Consider the following 22,632-nt stretch of genomic DNA (forward strand, 5'->3'; position numbering starts at 1 on the left):
TACATAATGTTAGATCACCCTTGAGTTACAGAGACGCCCAATAACTGCAGAATGATCTCAGCTGACCTTTGCATCAAATTCAAAGCGTAACTTCGTTTATGTGTAGGTTCAAATGAGACTAAAATTAAAGGTGAATGTCAACACAATACACACTGTCCACTTCCCACGCCGTCATCTTAGGTTTCCTGGTCGGCTTTCTGTAAGCAGATCAAACTGGTGACAAAGCCGTTTGCCCAGTTACGAAATAAAGAGATATCCTTGACAAAAGAACTCTATTTCTTGGAAAAATCTGTTTTTCACATAAGACATAAGATTTAGACATGATTTAATTAAATCATTGACGTATCTGCGATGTCATAGCTATGTGCGAACACGTGAACAAACCGGCGTATTCGAAGCTGAATCACTTACACAGTATACAAGTGATAATTTTGGAAAAAAAATTTTGAATTTGTCAACATCGACAACATTGACATTGAGAATGGAACTTGGGAATTAGTCATCAGAAACCAGTATTTGCAATAAGCGAAAAAGCGTCACTTCGACTCGATAGATCCCATCATTAGTTCTTCGTTCTGTCACAAGTTATTATGGACAGTCATTTAACTTCAATATATAAGATGTTTTGAAGTGCAATAAAAACACGACTGAACTGAATCGGAAAACGACGATAAATCACGAAATATTGCAATAAACTATTTATAATCGGCGTTTATGTGAAGTTATGCGTGCATGTTACAGTGTTGGGCCACATTCGCCATGACGGGACAGAACGGATGACAGATTTCATGAGCTATTTATCTTTCCCATCGGAATTTGATGATGTATGACGAGTGTCCGTGGGATGGACGTGCGAAACAAGACCCGCTGCAGCTCGCTGTATGTATCTCCGTGTAAGAAGACGCTATCGAAATTATCTTTTATCTCGGCCTCTCTGCGGGACTGTGAGGGCCATCGAGTTGTATATTTTTTTTATAATTTCTGTTTATTTTACCCATTCGTATCAATTAACGTTGAACTTGGCGCTGCCGCTCCGTTGACACGATTCCAGGGTAAAAATACTTCTGTACGGCTTTCCAGTTGTCGGTATGTTTTGCCCGCAAAGCTGTATGTTCAGTGACATAGATTCAAAACCATAATGCTGGTATCAAAGTCTTTGCAAATTTATAACTGCATCTTGAGATATCATATTTATACTACCGCTGAAAGATATACTAAGTTTTATTCGTTCATTCTATCTTATCGTGCATTTTGTATTGCGCTGTAATGAGCGAAAATTATCCCAACAATCCCGCCCAAAATGGCGCCTAGAAACTGGAAACTGCTTTACTAATGATGTCTCGATGCTAGTCTCGATCCAGAACACAGGGTTGAGAAATAGACAGTACAATTGTATTTTTAAATGAATATATAATTTTTCATTATCCAGATATTTGAATGAGTATAGCTATTTATTTCAATAAAGATGTTGCGATTATATTGGACGTTCTTATAAAGATATGGTACACGGAAGGAAATATAACAAGATATATGGACTGGGCCAGTTTACCTAAGTCTATATATCTTTCCTTATCCAATCTCCATCCATTTGGCTAAAAACTCGTGAACAATAATAAGAAAATCCAGAAGTGTAACAGCCCTGACCAAAAAATTAAAAAAAGAAATCTTCACACGTTATCAGGTATCCCCCCCCCCAAGCAGTATTAACCTAACCATCAATTAGTCTAGTATTTCCATTTCTATCTCCATCCCTGTATAGATGAATGCAATTGCAGCATGTAGCGCCTTCATTGAGTATGCGCGGAGATATTGTTACCACTATTTCTCTTCTTCATTATTTCTTTTCCCTTTCCTTCTTTACTTTTGTTTTACTTCTTTTTTCTCTTTTTATACTTGGCCGCAAAGTGTTCAACCATTAGCTTGTCGGGGTCATTCATTGTGTAAAGATTGATAGAATATTCTATGATATTTATATCATTGATGATATAGATATCATAAAATGTTCTCTATAGATTTTGACACAACGAATGACCCCGACAAATCAATGGCTGTGCACTGAAACGATACGATGAAAATAAATTCATTTATTCATTCATATCTAGTCGATAAGTCTCTCCAATGATTTAGCTGAAATAAGTTCTATTTCTGAAATGTGTTTACGAAGATTCCTCATAACAGACGATCACGTCATAACAGACGGTCACGTGGTTGTTCTTTTTTGTCGGGAGAATATAAACAAACAATGTTGATCGATCGAACCGAAGCGACGCGTCGAATCGCAGCAAACTGATCTATCTTTCGAGTTCATTGGTCATGTATATATTTCATATACAAATCATTACCTATGGACGTAAATTAAGCGTGTAAGATAATAGAAATTCGTCATCGTTATGAGCGATTGGGTTATATCATATAGACTAACGATATCTCAGTCGGTGGCGGCCAGCCAGTCGCCTGGCGATAATCATGATTTCCCAAACGGCGAATAAACGCATACCGATACAAGCGATATACCTCGTGTTGATATCATTTTGCCCTCTATAATCGGCCCTCGACGGCCGCCCGACTAATGATAGTTAAATACGGTTACATTGGCGCAATCATCTACTCAAAATAATGCGATACTTGTCCGATACGTGACACAATTGACACTCTTGTTATTATTACTGATATTATGACGACGATGATTTCTATACTCTCAGCGATAAACGAAAACGAATAAACTGCGCATGCAGACGAGTCCGAGAAATAGCGTCGCTGTAATTCCGACCACGCTCGAATGATGGCGAATTTTCGCTACATTTGCCATATGAGGTACGCCTAATGGTCGACATAGTAGATGTGCCCGTATTCCCGTACAGCCCATACTAGCCGGCCAGGCCAAGCGGGAAATTGAACGTCGAAATACCGAAGAGCAACTTAATTGCGATGCACAAAGCAATTCAGTTATCTTGATAAATAACTCTTGATGCGTAATAACCTTGTGCTTATTGAGTTGCCGTGTGACGTCAGCTGATTTTCCATCCGCTAATTATCTAATGCGGAAATATTATTTATTGTTTTTTTATTAGTTCTGAAGGCACGTCGAGACGGATGGCAATAATTGTTTTTGAACGATAGACCGACGCCAGGGCCGGAGTATCGTCCGTCGAAATTTTTTAGAATTTGATGTAGTACGTATTTAGCTATGCTATTCGTTAACAGGATTTGGAATGATTTGTTCTGTAGAAGATTTGTTGACAAAGTACGCGGTTTCGAGTGGCCAGATTCTAGTTGCGAGTTGAGGTCTGACTTAATGAAAATAAAAGATCGAAAATCAACTTTATCATATCTTAACTTTTCTTTGTTCAATGTGGTTTTAATGCAAAGTACGCAGCAAATTTCATCGAAATGATGAGTATGATACGTTTTGGGTCCCATTTTCTATGGATTCGCTGATGAAATATGAATGTATCACCCGTAGCCTTGCGAATAGAGGTTTCTTCTTGCTCAAAGACGACAAAAGATGACGAAACTAAATTTAGAAATGCGCACAATAAAGTTCACGTGTCACGTATACAATAAAAAATTAACCGAGAAAGATTCAATTTTTATCATTGCGTAGAGAAGATTACAGAGTCACTGAGATTCATAGAAGGCGGGTCCGCTGTTCTTGCATCACAGTTTTTTCCGTATTTACTCGAACGAAAAAAATCATTAAAATACGATAGCCTTAATCTTCTTGATATCGAGAAAATAACGAGCGATAAGAAATCTTCATAAGCTAGCAAAAACTGTACTAAAAACGAACGTATTTCCATTCGGGAGATTGCCAGGCTAAAAGGTCAAGGCTGGTGGTATAGAAAGCATCCACCAGTACACAAAATGAATGCAGTTATAGTAATTTGAAATGAATCAGCTTCAACTCGCCCAGAATTAAATCCAACTCGCTGAACTGGAGAAATTCTAAAATTTGTTTGGCTAAGATTTTGAATTAGTTAATTCACAATATTTTGATACAAACAACAAAGCACAAAACTATGGAACTTGGGCCTGTGTATTCTATTTCGGTAGGAATATTATATATTTCAAACGAAGGCAAGGTGGTTACCGCAGTACTAAGAAGCCGTGCGCCCGTATAGAAATTACATTGATACATTTTGTTTGAATAGTGTTACTTTCGTTGGCTCGGAATAGTCGAATCCTGGGAGAACATTTTAGCGACGTGTTTACACCGGAAAGATTGGATTCATGCGGACGAAAAAGCCGCACTGAACTGCACGGTTTAGCCGCAGTTCTAGCGGCATGAACTCAATCCGTATTATTGAATTTCGGTCAGTGACTGGAAATTACACACGCGCTTTTTCGAAACAACTGAGTTCTTACGTCTACTGTGTGTATGCGCTGATACGAATCATCGACGGTTTTTGCGTAATTTCTTCTGGATTCACTATAGAAAAGTCTATTCAAAACCGACGAAGTTTCATTCGAATTTTCTCATCAAATGAGATGCGCTGTAAAAAGATGAACGCTGTTATTATATCAATGAATTGACAAGTGATCGAGTCGCGAATTAACGCTAGAAACAGATCAAGCCGTTGAGTGTCTGTTGCTTTCGAAATGTGGAATGAATTAAGATTTTTATAATCAAAAATTAAGCGCCGCAAACTCGTCTAGTTTAGAAGGGGGGGGGGGCAGGATAAACTTCGTTGGCGGTAAATCAATTTCTGTCATTCGGTAGATACTTGAGGACGATGTCGTACGTTGATTTGAAGAGCAGAAGACGCCACGTCGCGTAACAAACAGTTGTATTGAATGAATTGCGATTGAGCGCGAATCCTGTCACATGAAAATTCGGTCGTCAATTGAGAGTCTGCGTGTGTCTTTTGTTTAATGCGATTTGAAACGGTTAAATGAGGCGTCGAGTATTGTGAAGGCATTACTGGGCGATTCTCGCGTGTTTTTAGACGCGCACAAAGAGCTGTGTGTGATTAATTGAATCTGTGTCGCAGTTAACACGTATCTACAATCCGTTCCGCTTCATCAGTTGGCTACACACAAATCTGCGCCCTCTCTCCATCTTCCCCCGCTGCTGCTGCTGATGATGATCGACGAATTGAAATCTACTTCATTCGCCGCGTGAACGGAGCTGATATTGAAGCAGTAGTTTGCGTGTGAATCATCACTCTGTCAGTTTGTGCAGGGCTCCTCCGCGTCCTCGTCCGAAACAAACAAACTCAATAACATACAATATTCAACAAACCTAAACTGAATACAAAGCTTCTAGAAGTCAACGAGAAGTTTTTTGAAAAGCCTTCCGTTAATATTTGCGAGCTTGTAGTGATTTTATTAGTATATATCTTTATTTTTCGTCAGACGTTCGCCAAACAGACGGACGAGAGTTTGGGGAGAAGATTTGTTTTTGATATCGTCTGCGATCCCACTCGCAGAAGTTACGACATACAAGTTACAAGAGTGTTCACAAAATGATAACGAAATTGTAGACTCGAACGTTTCATGGTCTCCAAGGACATATCATGTTTCATTATATTGAGTAAATCATGAATTATTATTTGCTAAATCCGCGAAGTTAAAACGCTCCGAATAATCATTGGAATCCGTCAAAATTTCACTGAATGAGTTTGTATCGTAGATTTCCATTTTTGGCGCCGTAAAAACCGTTACAATAATGTTCATATGCATTGATACCTAGTATGTTCACTACGTCATCGAAATTGGCGTTTCAAAATAACAATTACAATATTGTTAATTTTGGCGGTTATTTCTTAATTAGATATATTTCATAACTCTTATTTAATTTTTATGATGAATTGTGATAATTATTTTTGGATGTGCACTACGTCATCAATACATCGCGTCTGGACTGGTTGCCGGTCAATTCAATTCAATTATCCATATTCAAAAGCAAAATTACTTTATTGATCCTAATTCAATATTATATTATTCATTGTCGCGACTATATTTAGCATAATGTGTGTTATTTTTCGAGGAGTCAACAAGTTAACAAGTTAGTTTTCTTGTTTTTAATAACGAAAGCTAGCGCTATATCATTCATTTGAACGCGATTAGAATTAAAACCGAACGCCACTTTGATTTCGTGACTCGTAGATTCCTAGGGATTAACATTTCTGATTTTTCTAACAGTTGCCGGGATTTCGTCGATGAGATTCGGCCGAGGTTGGTTTTTTTTTCTTGTCGTTGTAAATTCGGTCTCAAGTCGCGCTATGGTTAGATTGATTACAGTCGCTACCGCGGGGGTTTAACAGCGTTTTAATACTTGCCGTATTCACGTTTATACTTCTTCGTGTCGAGGGGAAACGTTTCGGGGCGAATGTATCGAATGAATCAAATTTCCATCAATCTTTCGGAAAGAAGTTGTAAAAATGTAATCATATTTTCTAATAAATATCGAAAGCGAGTTTTACACGCGTGTCGACGAGACAGGTGCGATAGAGCGGTGTCAACAGTAACGCTGCTTTTGTAGACTGGCAGTATTCACTTTTTTGACAACATTGCACTTTTTTCGAACGGAATATGATATTCCATGATTTTGCGAAAATTTCGGATTCTTATGTTTAGTTATTCTTTCCTGCAGCATCGACCACGTGATCAGTGACGACAACAATGGTGCGGACGGCATCGGAAGTCGTACCGGACATCTTTTTGATGTTAGAATACGGATTCTCAATAAAACTCAATAAAAAATGAACTCAGTTTGCTTCGGATTAAATCTGATACCAGTCTATGAAACCTGTTCCATACTTTTAGTGAATTCCTTTACACCGACCATATACAAATGCGTCATTGATTTTCAAGGATTTCGATTAAAAAAGCAATTTTTCCAGAGGGCAATAAATCGAAAACATTAGTTAGTTATTGGGGACAATTAGTTCCTTGGGCGATGCACAAGATTCAGTTAAGTCGAAAGTGCGAAGCGGTGAAGCAGTGATGTATCGACGATGGCAGCGAATTACAAGATATTCTATACCTTCCTCGTTATCGACCTGAGGAATGGGGAACTATACCGCCCTCTTTACCTCAGTTGATCCAAAATATCGCAACCAACATTTCTCGATTATGTCTGGGTCTAGAGCTAAATTGAGTAAATTTTCAATGAGGATTTTCCTAAAGGTCTAAGACATCCGAGAACTATAGACATTATGTCCTACTTTGTTGTGTCCTACTTTTGCACGCGTTGCAATATTCATAATTTCATAAACAGGTCAAGTTTGCGAAGATGGTGACCATTGAAGAGAGATTCGATTATTGACCGTCACGATCTAAGACGAAATGAGCTTATTTCTTACCGGTCACCAACGCGTCTATAGTCGATCGTAAGATCAACCGGACGGGTAATTACAGATGGGTGTTTAAGCATTCAGCAGTTGCGTTTTTCAATCTGATTGCCGTGCCGAGCACAGTCCATCCACTGATTCGCATCTCGACGACGACGACGGCGCGGCCATGACGCAAACATAATGATGTCCAGTACGAGCGGGCAAAATGAATTAACTAAAGCCAGGTCACAGTTGTAATCCATTCATTACTGTTTCATTATCGGCGACCTGCGCGGGTGTCGACCGGACACGATTTTTCCACCGATAGACGCAGTTGATAATTCCACGTACAGAAACTAAATCAAGAGCTATTATTTCGTGTTCTAAAACGTAGCGACGCTTGTTACGCGATGTTTACTAATCAATCTCACGTACACGGCTTTCCAAACCCCGGCCGCTCTCTCCCGCTCTCTGTCTCTCTCCGCGTGTGTTTAAGGGTCAATCGTGTTTACCGTAAAGCTATGAGTGAAAAAATAAGTAAGCAATATACGACTAAAAGATGTATCCCTCAGAGGAGCGTGACGTAATCAAATTCAAACCTTATTTCAGTTTTTAAATCAGTCTGACCCCTCGAATTTCTAGTTCAATATGGGGTGAATAGCTGACCATTGATAAATGTTGTGACGATAATGTGTGACGATAATATAAAGTCCGTAAACGTTTCGTTGAGCTTTAGTAGTTCATTCAATGTTTCGACTATATTCTAATAGTGATCTCCAGGAAGATGACTCCTCAAGGAAACATTTTCGGACTTGATATTATTTTTTCGTTATTATTGTGGGATTTCATACGCAATGGCGTGAATAGCTATTTTCGTGATGTACCACATGATTACTAGAGGGCATTCTACCTACGAGTCGAATAGGTCCGCGTATGTGGTTAAAAAGCACCATTCGTTATGATATGGATAGTATACATCTCGGCATCTTAAAAACTGATTTCTTCATTACATGAATTTATAGTTTCAGAGACGGATGTTTGAATAAAAGATAGATAGAGATAAAATGACTAAGTGAAATATGGAATAATTAATTTAGCCAAACGAAACATTGTTGCTACACTTATGTACAGGTGATTTACGTCTTACGGAATTGCAGTGGCTACAAATTTCCTTTTAGTCGAAAATCGTGGCTGCAACACTCTCTCAAATGGGTGTCATATAAGAAGAAGATATCTATTCTTCATGTAGCAATCAATGCGCCTGAATTTATTTATTAGCAAATGATGTGGTTGCAACATGTATGCGCGTTATAGGGATAAGCATATTTTCGATATAGCCATTGGCACCGTCACGCTAAATAAGTGCATTTCGTCCGTACGAAGATGCGTGAAGTGTAAGATTTTTATGATGATTCTATTGCAATCAACGTTGCCCGAATCTGCGAACATATTTTTTGTCGATGTGAATACGGTATTTTGAACATCTTATACACCGTAGTTAAGGAGGTTTGGTTCTTCTGCGCTACACCCTGTGGTACTATCGTATGTTCAGGCAGTCTGTCATTTTTTTTTCTTCTATGTCCACGTCGTCATAAATTGCAGAAAAATACGTTAAACCACGAAGATATCGAATACACTTGTCTTTTAAAAATGGCTTCGTTGGTCCTCGTCGACTAGACTTTATTAGTAAAATGGCAAAAAAATATCGCGCGGAGTTTTTGTCTGCGTCGTTGATTATATCCTTCCCGAAGAAAAAAATGAAAATGTAGAATCCTCGCAGGTAAATACGAAACAACCCCGACACATCAGTAATTGGAGATCTCGTGCGAAGACGTCGTGAACATATATCTTTTTCACTGGTTGGATTCTAAGTCCCTCGACCCGTCTACGCTTACAAACGACCACTTAAAACATTCACCGCTTGCGGATCGGAATTCGAATCGACGCCTGAAATTTTAGTCCATTTTCAATTATTCGACTCAATTCACAACTGGCTTCTGTAACGCACTGAAACCGGTATGCGAGTCTGATAGAGCGGTTGTAGAATGCCATCTTGACAATTTTGTCTCTGCATCTCACCGCTGTTATGGAGAAGATTGGTTTCAATTAATCTAGATATCAGAAGATGATTATTTCATGTGTTACAGTTCACTAGAGAACCGACCATTTGTGAATTGTTTCGCCGTTTCCAGACATTTACCGGGTCAAAAAATAACAAATAAAAATCTAAATTTACAAATCATAGAAAAAGTGTTTCGGTCTCAATGGTCTGACCTAAAAGGTCTTCGACACCGTGTCATTTTGGCCATCAAGATAGTGTCAACTGAGTTGACAATATGACGCTTGTAAACAATACTTGCGACGTCTGTGAATAACGTCTATGACGTCACATTACAGCGCCTCTATAGGCGAAGATGAAAACTATTTTTCAAAATCAATGTCAAATCTTTATGATGAAAACCAGGGGCAACTTCCTCAATTCAACTGCGAGACAATAATAAGGTCCTTTTCCCGTGGTTTGATCAGGATCTTAAAGATTGTGACTTGAGCCTGGACTAGGAACTCGAGACCAATTCAACTAATTCCCATGGATTTCGTAATTCTTGAGAACAATTTTCTAATTTCTTAGCGTCCTTTTGGATAAACAGCCTTTATGGCTCTGTTCAGGCTTTTGTATATGCACTTCATATATATACATATTTGTTTTTTTAATGAATTGAATATTTCCATCAATGTATGAAGAATTTTTACATATTCATGGTGACATAATTGGATCAGAATTAACTATAAATCGAGAGGATACACAATATTTTATATATCGAAGTTACTCCCACCACGATAGAGCAACCGATTCGAGGATGAAGAAAGTTCATTCCCATCTACGCCACGCAGTGCCCTGAATGTAAATGGCGGTAAATTCATGTTTATAAATCAGGTAAACGTCTTTGAACTGGTTTTTTTGTCCTCTCCGCTACCAGGACGCCATGATCTCAGCGGATCGCTATCATCCTCGTCAGCGAAAATAACAAGACAAAAGGTTTCTAATTTCACTTTGACACGACAATCATGAAATGAAATGCGATGCCCTTAGAATCTCATTTCTGCGAAACATTTTCTATCCGGTTTCATGGGTATGAATAGATGTCATACAAGTATTACAATGCGCCGAAAGTCGCATAACCAAGCTTCAAGTTACGATCATTATATTCGGTTTTTTTTCTCAAATTTCAAAAACGAATTAAACGTAGATGAATGCGAAAAAATGCGCCGTAACAAGCGATGATCTAAACGGTAACTCGATACGCGTACGTTTACACCTGGTGTCGCAGTCGCATTCTGCTGTAATTAAAAACGCTCGCAGGCCCCGGTAAAGTGGCTTTTGCGCGCATAACCGTCGGCGTTGATAGAGTGTTTTGTCCATGAAAGGTTTAGCAAAGAAGGCAATTTCAGAATTATGCGGAAAATCCATAGCAGAAAGCTATGCGGTAAGATTTTAGATAACTTGTCATCTTGTAAAGTAATCATACTGTCGCGCAGCGAGTTGTAAAATTGCATTAAATCTATTGACACCTTTAGGTGAGGTTTATCAATATCCTGGATAACACCGATACGAGTGAAATAGTTGATAAACGGCTGTCCAATACGGCACCATCAATCGGCTGTGTACCCTACCATACATTATAGATGGATTTTAACGGTTCGCGGCCAATAAAAACCGAAAATGATTGCTACGAATCAACGGGTCTGTTATTCCACGTAATAGCCTAGTCGATAGCTTGCAGATTCTAATTTTCACCGTCCGCATTGTTCCTTGTGACAAAATCAATCGTGGAACTAGCGATAGTGATATTATACGCTAAATGATCGTCATTTCCTATTCGAATAGTCGTTTTCGTTTTGTAATGTCTAACGACCGATGTTTCCAATTTGTAATTTCGTTGTCGGGACGTTGATTTTTATGGTAGAAAGAAATTGCCGAGAATTGAATATTTGAAAAAATACAGTTGCAAATACCACCCACAACGCGGGATTAGATCCGTACGGATCTTTTTTAGTTATTCTCTTCCAGAATATCTTAGCTTTCTTTATCGGTATAGTCGGCGTAGCCCTGGAGCTTTTATCCGCGGATTGTTGACTTTGTATCGTGGTGGACATCCCCAAGTGCACAAGAAATATTCACTTCTCTGTTTCGAGCTTAGACTTTTGTTTTTATCGACAATCAATTCAAAGTCGCGGCCGATTTAAGTGGGATACCTGGTCTCGATTTTGTCGGTATCGTTTCGACTCAAACGCTCGCCGACGGAAAACTAGATTTCTAAATTATCGAGGTTTTTTTCGGTAAAAGACTCGTTCGTTACATTTCGCCGTGAACACGGGCATTTCCTTTGAGGGCACCGGCTACCGATCGCACCGCGCAGAGTGACATTTCAGGTATTTTTTAAACGGTAAATTATCATTTCGTGGAAAGTTAAACAACAAAGAGACGAATAATGGAAATTCGTCCGTGCGCCTGAGCTCAATAGCTCTTTGAGACTTTCTTTTAGGTCAGAAGATTGTCGTTTTGGCCGCTCAAAATCCATTAAACGACCTCTTTGTTGTCAGAGGACGACATTAATTTTTTCCTGAAATTACTAATACATCTTTAAACACAAAACAAGTGATGTCATCCTCGTTCGACGACGCATTTCCATACGCGGCGAGAAACTGTCACGTATAATCATAAAGATGTTACTCGAGATTGCCGGCTGAAGAGTATTAAATGAAACATGTGTGAATCGTGAACTGGGCAAGTGATACGGAAAAGTATTTACAGTAAGTATGTCGATACTCATCAGACAATCAATAATCATCAATTCACGTGTAAACATCGCTTGATTGAAACTGAATTCTTCTTGTCACATTCGCGTATAATAGATGATATTTTGCCGAGCGACGGGAGACGAATCGTCGTTCGGTTTCATTCAAGACAACTATTGCTTATCGGGTGAGATATCACAGAGATGCGGGATGAGAGAGACGGGGGGGCGAAGAGGATAAGTGGAAGGGTATATGCAAGATGGTTGAGTGAGTCGTATGATATGATAAGAATGTGGGGAGAATTGGCGAAGGGAGGGAAAGTGGAAGAACGACCAAAAGCAAAGAAGGGGAATAATGAGAGACAGAGGGAGGGAGAGAGAGAGTGGGTGAGGGTGGAGAAAATGAGGCCGAGAGTGGGTGATGGTGAAGAAAATGAGGCTGTGAGATGCAGCTAACATGTCTGAAAGAGAGAATTCGATACATGAAAGGGAGGGAGGTTAAAAAACGAAATTCACACAGACTACACTGGTCTGTCTACTTATACGAGTTAAGCGCAAAATCAGCCTCAAACAAACCAACATTTCTAAAGGCATTTTCATTTGCGTCTGAATGTTTTTCTTCTCTGATACGTTTGTTCTCCAGATAATCAGAACTTGTGTCTTTCGTATGTAAGTTATTATGTCGAGTAATTGGATCTTGTTCAAAAACAAAAACTCACTTAAATTTGGGTTCATTAAGTAATTCAAGTGTGGAATGTATCGTTCAAAAGACGACGGGTTTATCTGTCATATTGACCTTTCGCGCGAATTGATGTACACTATATACTGTGACATCCAGGCAGAAATTTGAAATCGCAGAATAGACAACGAAACGAAGTCCCAAACAATAGAAGTGGAAGTTAAAAAATTCATCGACGCCAAAACATCTAAGCTTCAATATCATCTGTGATCTTATTTCAAACCACTGAGTTCTGTTAGTCGAAGCGGTTCTTTTTCATCTTTACAGATGAGTTAGGCCATCAAGAAGGATCTTTGATGATGAAATGCAAGTACGAGCAGGATTCGTACCCAGTGATACCTACGCTGGAAAATAGCCGACAATTTGACTTACTTCACTGAAAATAACGTTGGCGATGATTCAGAAACTTGTCGACCTGTTTGCAAGCGTGTGCCGATGAAGGTAGTTCTTTCCCTTTGGAAAGAAACTCTATCAGATGAGAAATAGTGAAGATTCATTCAGTCGCAATCAAAATGAAGAAAGACAATTTCTTTTTTTTAATAATTTGAACCGATTATGCGGACGAACATTCGAACCCCTTAGCGCGCCCATGGTTTGACCTCGTCCAGCGAAAATAACAGTGTCAAGGCGATCGCATTACTGGAATGCGTCTGCCCCCATGAAGAGCGGTATTCGAGGAAAGACGATTCATGGCAACATTTACAGGTGTCTTGGGAGACACTCGCGCACTGCGTGATCTATCTACTGATAAATTAATTATATCGCGAAGTCTTGAGACATTCGTTAATTCATTATATAAATTCCTTATTGATAGCCATAATGGACCGCTTTATTTATGGTATTGTCAGCTGTCTGGGGGCGCTTGTCGAAAAATAAATGCAATTTGTGCCAGAGCTATACTCGTTAATGTACTATGCAAGCCCTCTACGCTCGACCATCGTCGCCCATCTCCGAATAAGTACTAAGTAAGTCAAGAGTGACCGAAGGGGTCGTTATATGGCCAGGTCAGATAAGGTTCGGTACATTCATATAAATCTGGAAATTAAAGGTCCATTAGGGTGTCACGTAGGATGGATGTATTGAGGTATATCTGGTTGAATTGTCGGGGATCACCTCGTCGAATAAGATGAACTTACAATTGCGATTCAGCAGTCTACAACAAAGCCGCCGATACTCGTTGAAACATCTGAAACCGGACGATCGATCAATTGTGTCACTATTCTGATTCAAATCTTCTCCGAGATGTCGAAAAGTGAATACGCGGTTCCGAATAATCGAATAATGAATATAGAGAGAATTGCGTATATAGCATCAAAGAGACGTTTGACCAAGCAGTTATTACGATCATTATTAATTCGTCTTTAACGGAAGCGCGCGACTACAAACTACCACTAACCACGTCCTTTCATGAGTGCCGAGTAAACTACGCCTCGGCCTTGGTCCTAATATTAATGACGGGCGCACGTAATATGTGGAAAAATTCATATTACTTCGTATTACTCATACTATCGCCCCGAGAGATCAGAGGCGTTGCGATGCTCTAATACACGAATTAACAGTTTTCGAAATCATTTTACAAAACCGATATGATATTCAAATAATGCACTAATTTGTCTTTTCATACCAAGATAGTCACGGAAAAGCAAATTTACATTCGTTGAGTCTTAAACCGCAATGCGTGGGTTGGTCGAGCTCGGTTGTGCAGTTTTCGTGAACAGGGGATTTTACTTTAAACAGTCACCCGAGTCAATTTCACTGCACCAGAATCCTGATAACTGTCGTTTTTTTACAGGCGATCATCGTGATGATTCCTATGTCAACGAGTCCGGCGAATTATCAAGTTAATGTAGTTGGAATTGCGAGAAGCCGTAGTTTATTTCATTTCGCGCACGTCGTCACCGAACGTGTTGCATATACAACGAGAGTTTTTTTAGAATATTTTCGGCGGCATCTTCGGGAATGAGTCGATATCTTTTTATGCCTTGTTTGTTTCCTAGCTCAGCGTTAAAGTCGTCTGAATGAAGCGGAAAACAGAAAATCAACGTGAAGCGTATTTAAAAAATGACGACCAATTTGTCGCAGACGATTCGATCATTTTCTTTCTTCCGGTACACGTTCGGTTTATTCAATTCGGTAGAAACATAAAAATAGCTTTATACATCATTAAATTTCGGCAACGAACTAAGAGGAAATTACCATTTGCAGATATAATAGAAGTCACTTATTTGGCTAATTTCGAGTTTGTATCGAAAGAGACAACAGAAATAGAAACACGTTTTCGAAAGTGGGATTCAGAGAAATTATCGTTAAATACCAGTTTCACAAAAAGATGAATTTTTGATAGCATCAAATCGTCGATTGCGGAGTTTTCATCGCACCGGACCTCGCCGTGTCTTGTATTTCGAAAATCACGGCTTATAAATCATTAGTTTGATGGATTAGTTATAGTTATCTAACCATAACAAATAGAGAGACGGAGCAAAGCTTCGGCTTCGTGTGGAGAAGAGTCTCAATTACCAAATACATTAATTATGTATAACCGGTTTATACCGGTAGTTGTGGGTTTGTATTTGTGGACCGGCCCCAGTTCTAATATGCAAAGACGACGGTAATAACCGTTCATTATTCGCGTTTACAGGAAAACCTAAATTAAACAGCGCGCCATGTGGTCTGTGTCTCAACCGTTCGTCGTCGTCACCTGCATATCATTTTACACGGTCAGTTCATCGCGCGTATTATATTCGCGTCATGCCCGGATTATTCATAACGATCATAACTTAATTCGCCTGCTAATATTGAAATAAATATCACTCGCGCCGTCGCAATATTGTGACAGGTGATAGTTTCCCTACGAGTATCATCTTCTTCTTAAAACCCACGCCGCACGGTTCCCTCCTCTGCTTACATGGCGGTCGATTTAAACACGACAAATCATCTTAAAATTCAAATTCATTTTTTTCGCTATTACTTGTGTGCATGATGTGTGAGTGTGATGAATGTGGTGTGGGGTGTGGATGCTTCTGGGTGATACCCCTTAGATAGACTGTTTCAGTCTCTCCGTGTAGCCCCGTTATCCCGTTACATTTTTCTTCGTTTAACCATACTTATCATATCGTCTAATAATGTAACATTTTAATGAAAATAAATTTCAATTAACTCATGTAAGTACCGCACTAAATCTACGACGAAGTATAATCACTAATTCCATAGTTCAGAATTGATGCCGATTGAATTCGACGCCGTTCAGTTCGGTTGATAAGTCTAGCTTCGAAATATACGGGATGCGTCTTATTTGAATAATGAATAATACAAAGTTTTTCTATATAGCGCTATCCCGAAAAACCTTCGCTGTCTCTCCAAACGCTCTACACGGAATAACAATAAGGGGCCATTCATTTATTACCTAGCCCTAAGCTTTTAAATGAGATGATGTCAACCAATATGTTTTCTGCTGGTTGCTGATTCCAGATGCTTGCACCATCAGAAGACAAAACTAACGGTCACCAAAATTGGGTTCTTGCAAAAGTTGTGATGTAAAATACAAGAACGGTTGACTGTATAGGCGTAGAATAAAACTACATTGGAAGTTCTGTTTCAATATTTAAGTATCGTTGGAAACTTAATCAAGGTACGTGGTTCTGAAACTGCAGCCATATTCACAAAACCTTGCTAAGTTCTATACCTTAACTAGAGAGTAAGTTAGTAAGCTTTCGTGAATACGGCTGCCGATTTTTGTAATGGCGACCGAACGACTATCAACAAGCAGGTGCGCGAGTCAGAACGAAATATGAAAAACGTCTGTACGTTAATAATATGGAGACATCAGAAATTGGAAGTAAGATCTTCGGGGTATTTTCTCTCGGCTGCTCTCAGTTGTGGTATTTACATTTAGAGTGGTCGATTATTTATTCAAATTGTCCACATTCTTTGCATTACAATTGATCTCAAAGTTCTGTTTGATATGTAAGTGAGAACCTCCCACATATCCTTAAGTTAAATTGGCCTTTTCGCTAAATAAACTTTATAATTCGTTTTATTTACTGTTGCCGCGAGTAAATCTTAACCCGAACCAGCCGCTCGCTGTACGTATCTTAAACGCGTTCGATATGGATTTCTAGTTTGGATACTTGAACCGGTGTGTCGGATGGGAGAGATGTCTATGGCACTCGTTGTTTACCCGGACATCATCGAAAGCGCCAGGCCAATTTATCATTTATTTTAAATAGATCAGTCCAAAGGCTGACTTACGAAAAAAGGCTGAAGTGCGGCCGACCTGAGCCGGGATTACGATCGCGTTTGTCCTAAGTTGTGTCGGTATTCGTAGAGCGTCGCAACCCGACGTAATGATCTAGCCTTAAAAACCTCGAGAATAATTTTGATCTGAACCGCGCGTTTGGATTTATTTTTCCACGCAATAGGAACTGACAAGTCCTCAGAGAGTGTTTGACTCATGATTGCAGGTATAGGAACTGCAGCTGCAGAATGATAACGCTACGAGACGGGATACTAGAAAACCGAACAGAATGCATCGTTCATCACGTAAGCAACGAATTGAAACATGATGGATCAGAATATTAATATCAACTTGTTGCTTGTTACGAGCGTGATTGTCAACGGTAGAATGAATTACTACTGGCCACCATCCCCCGATACTATTCCTCATCGTTATTCTATCTATGAGGTAATAGTGATATCTGTCGGTGATCTAGCATTAAGACGCGCGCATAGGGTTCACGACCAATGACAAATTACAATTTGATAAACTTGAAATTGCGACGGAGCCGGCTAATGAAGACTCGGCCCGGTCGCGCTAATCGAACTTCGCATTAGTCATCATAATACACAGATATGACGTTATATGCGTTTATGCATTACCTTCTTGACACGTGACCAGGTCGCCGCCTTCGCAGACGTACTTAATCGGTTTTCTAGGCAATCATTTCGTAATTTTCATTCGCGAAGAAATAATTATACTCGAGAGTTGACGCCGCGTGTACGCCGTCGAGTTCCTTAAAGCTTTATCATAACAAACGAAGTTATACGATTCGTAATTGTCAGAAGCGCAATACTTCCCCGCTAGAAAACACGGCCTACAATTCGGTTATCTACACTCGTAGGTTTTACTAATTACGATATATTCCTCGGCGACATCAATAACGACGACGCATTAAAGAGGCAAAATTCAACTGCGTTTTTCTCTTATCGCGGATAACACGACGGAGTTCATCTTTCGAAATACCGACAACGAATAGATATTGAATAACGAGGCTGTCATTCCGTATGCACCAGTGATAGGAATACGATCATACAATAAAACTATTCCCTTTTTATCATATTTTCTATGAAAACGGGTAAAAAAAGTTTTATTTTCATGACGCATTACATTTATCTATCCAGGGTTCATCGAAACAAAAAAGGAAACAATTTACTAAATGTCAGGAACAGATATTTCCTATTTCAGGGCCTCAAAATCTCCTTCTGCGCTAGAATCGTTTCGAAGTGTTGTTCATGTGTTGTTCCACGCGAAATGACAGACCTGGTCACATGGACCAAAACTGAAGTTTCGTATTCCGACACGTGTGGACAATACGGTGAAAACCGGACGTATATACTTATGACGGAAATTGCCGACATAGATTAAGTCATGTGCCGGAGATTTGCGATTTATCTTTGGGCCAAGCACGGCTGTCCATCGATGAATCATCTTCTGAACAAAATGCCAAAATGTTTAAGCAAGGGCAACCAATCAAAGCGTTGTAGGTTATTCAAAGGTTAATAAATATCATGATTTTTAGTTTGTCCGTGGAAAAAATATTATTTAGAATAGCCTTACGCACGCCATTTTGTCTCTTAACATGTTTTTGTAATGATTTTTTCGTTGGTGAATGTTCTTAATTAAAAATACCTTTTAAAAATATGAATGTTTGCATTATCCGTTATAGACTCGTGCCGTTTTAAAGATCAGTATAGATTACACATAATAACCCGTGAATGGCTACTTGCAGTTGAATTCAGTTATCGCGGATGTTAAGAAAATATCAAATTAGGCAGCCAAGAAAATTCACCCCAACCAGTCGCTTGCCAGTTCAGACTGAATGGAAGATTGTTTGAATGAACCGGAACCGAATTTCCAATTATGTACTTCGATGTAAACAAAAAAAAGAAATTCTGTTAACTCGACCGCTGATCACACAACTATATCTGTACTTCGATTTCCAATTTCATAATCAAACCCCCTGTTTCGCTCTCGGCAGGTGTGGTGGGTCTGTAAGGGACACTCAATCGAAAAATCAAACGACATTTACCAACCAAATAAACAAATAACGGGGACAATCCCTATTTTAAGATCGAAAGAAAATATCAGTACCACGGTAAACCGTCACCTAAGATCAATCAATTCACGAAGGCTTTCTAATCATATCTCGCTGCTTAATGTCTTCAGGTGCAGAATAGTTCTCTATAGGCTTATAGTACCCCTAAGAGCTCGAACTTTCGACTTCGCAAGTTATTATTAACGTACCAAACGCAAGATTAATAATACATATATAAATAATACAGATATTAGGTTTAGCATATAAAGGCGATCTAAGAATAAAGACGATAAGAATATACCTAGTGATAAGTCTCATCTATGAAAATTGACCGCGCTGCTTATAAGAGCGCCAAGCGATCACCCAGATGAAAACCTTGGAGAGGGGGCTTTTAGACTAATTACATATAATCCATTGCGTCGTTCATTACGGTCAAATTACCCGATTGTACGTCAAATTGTGGACAATGGACACGTCTGGATATGATGAACAACTTTCCACAAACTGGCAATTGACCGTAATTATTTTAGCCGGTTAATGTATAAATCTATCCGTGTATTTATCGATATTTATGCACCAATCACTCGGTTGTGTTACCGTCCTCGTTATAATGGCTATACAAAGTACCGGCAGAGGGTGACTCGAGTGACACGAAACTATTATTTTGTATATAACGCCAGGAAGAATATGGAATACGTATTCAAACGATGTATCAATTTCAACTCATCTAGAGAGGAAGTGGGTTTAAGTAGGCTTTGAATTCAAGGAGAAAAGGAAGATTCAGTTTGAAAGCTGAGTATTATCTCATTTGCATGAAAATGAATTAGTTAAAAAAGTATTGGTTTTTTCGTATATTCAATTTGATAAATGTTAATATTCACGAGGGTTCTACGCAACGGGTTGATTCAGCGAGATCGTGATCCCGACGGTTGCGGTTGTTGTTGTTGTTTTTTTTTTCGAATATGAGTCAGAGTCTGCTTCGGATGATGCGACGACGACGACGACGAGGAAATAAAGCCATTTCAAATAGAATATTCTCAGCACACATTGACAGACGTTTCCTCTGTAAAATTAATGAAATACGTCGTTTTCAGCGGTGTCCTTCGATTCATAATCTCAAAACTTGCTGATGACTATATACGTCTTAATCCGGCGGCTTTGGATTCACGATAAATCGCCGCAACGATCGACGACAAAGCGCTAGTGGCGAGAATCGTATTCCGCGCTCGTTCGCGATCCAAAAACGACATTCCGTTTCGCATATGGGAAATGTAATTTTTCTACGACGCCATTTCCGTGTGTGGTGCTGAAATCATGAATTTGCCGTGGGGAGATATTTTCTTCTGAAAAATACTTTCCATTTCTAAAAAAATAGTAGTCAAAATTATACCCCTTCGAAATTCCAGTTCGTCGTTTGACTTTTGATTGATATTTAGAATTACTGGGTCAGTAACACAGTCAAGGCTTAGAATTAAGACCAGTCCAAGCTTATCTTGGTACTACAGCCGATCGAACGGTCATGTGAAGTTACGAATGTCGAACTGGGCCTTGCCAGTCAAGAAAGGAAACAAGCGGTAACGTGACCGGAAGTGCACACGAACGAGTCGCTACACCGCCCCCTCCCCGAGGGATTTCGCAATAACATCAACACTATTAAAGTTTAATACGTGTCTGATATTTTACGCATGGTCACATTGCTACGTTAGTAATTCATCATTGATAATTTCCGTGCAGCATCAGTTGGTATATCCCGTTGTCAAATACCGACCTCAACCTCAATTTACTTTCTGTAGCCGAAAAAAATTGTCTTGTCTTGAGAGAACTCATTACAGAAAAAAATGTGCTAATTCAAAAATTATTTAGTTCGAAATGAATAGAAAGAGTTAGTAAATTAATCTAAAAAGATTTCAACTGAAGTAGAATTTGAAATGCAGATTGAACAAATGACTCGGTTAGTAGATAAATCGTATCTTAGGTTGAATACATTCTGATTTTATGATTCTTTATATAATACATAACTATATTACTTTATTCATTTTATAGAATATCAAACTGTAACAACACCTGACGATGGTCTCTTGTGAAAGTACGAAACGCTAAGTCATTTCATCTTTGATTCCAACTCGTAATAAAATCTCTGTTTTTTTAAGCCTCATTCTGTGCGTATACAATAGGTACAGTATTATATCATGCTTCATGTTGGAGAAAATCTATTTCAACAACGCTGAGCGTGATTCTGTAAAGTGGAGGATTGGAATAGCGTAGTTTGTCGCACCAATTCGGATTAACAGTTGTAAAAAGCCGTGTAAACATTTCTATCCCGATCCGATGGGAATTTCTGTATGAACTGTGGATTTAGACGCGAAATGCCACCACGACTGGTTTTCGAGATGTTGGATGTAGTTTTTTTCTATGGTAACTCACGAATTTCTCACGAAGACCTTTGCAATATAATCGAACGCGGACCTTCTCGCCATTTTTTTCATAGATAAGAAAGGAATGCAATAAATGAAAAGCCAACGCAAAGATATTTCGATACTCAATGAAAGCTAGGTCCACTGACATGTATTTCCCAGTCAACCTATCGAATATAATCATCCCACTTAAAAACAAGATACACGGTCCAGATTGTACGATCAATGATTTTCAACATGTCACCGGATTCTAAATGGCTTTTGATATCTTGTACGGGCATACATCACCGCGTGTACTCAAGTTACGCGCGGCCTTCAACGAAAAAAGTCTAAACTCCGAAACAATTCTGGGATAGATTTAAAAAAATCTAGCAACGGTAGAAACAGTTCTAAAACCTCTCTCGAAACCTCATTAGCAGCTGCCTATCTTCTATGAGTGAATAGCATAATTCATTTCACCATTAGCGGCGTGTAGAGACGGTATTTCAGAAAAAAAGACCGTATCTCGCTTGACTCTTGAAACACATTTCAGAAATAATTGATGAAGCATCGCTCGGTGAACAGCATTTTCAAAACCGTTTTAAGGGTTTTCTTTTTCCCTCTGTATTTTTCGCGTATAGCTACAGGTTGACGTTACGTACTGGCTTCGTCGCAATTTTACCGGGAGTTTTCTTTTTTCAATGACTCAGTCAAAATCATAGCTGCACGCAATTTAATGATTTATTCATAGAAAAAAGGTTTCGTTAACAACGATATTCATGCCCGCCAATGATCAACGCGTACTTTCTATATTGCGCTTCCAAATACAGTATTATCAGACGATCTTATCTTGGAATATGTTCATCTTTTGTTCGAGTCAAAATTTCTAATTTTTTTAAAATTTGTGATTATGGCATCATATTTCATTCTTATTAATGCATAAACGTCTTCATATGATTCATTAATAATTACATGTCTTTTCAGGCCCACGCTTTTATCGAGGCGTATCTGCAATCTACTTTTTTCACATACGCTTGTATATGAAATTGTCGGAATATATACTTAAGCATTATTTGGGAATTGATATTGAAGATCGCGCGCGTGAAGATGGAGTAG

General features: G+C 39.0%; 1 protein-coding gene across 1 annotated transcript in view; it reads right to left on the reverse strand.

Annotated features, from left to right (window-relative positions):
* The window catches only part of LOC141912782 (uncharacterized), a 30,840-nt gene that overhangs the window by 2,428 nt on the left and 5,780 nt on the right, over positions 1 to 22,632 (reverse strand). The gene's annotated exons all lie outside the window — the stretch shown is intronic.

The sequence above is a fragment of the Tubulanus polymorphus genome, chromosome 11 (assembly GCF_964204645.1).
Source record: "Tubulanus polymorphus chromosome 11, tnTubPoly1.2, whole genome shotgun sequence".
Lineage (NCBI taxonomy): Eukaryota > Metazoa > Nemertea > Palaeonemertea > Tubulaniformes > Tubulanidae > Tubulanus > Tubulanus polymorphus.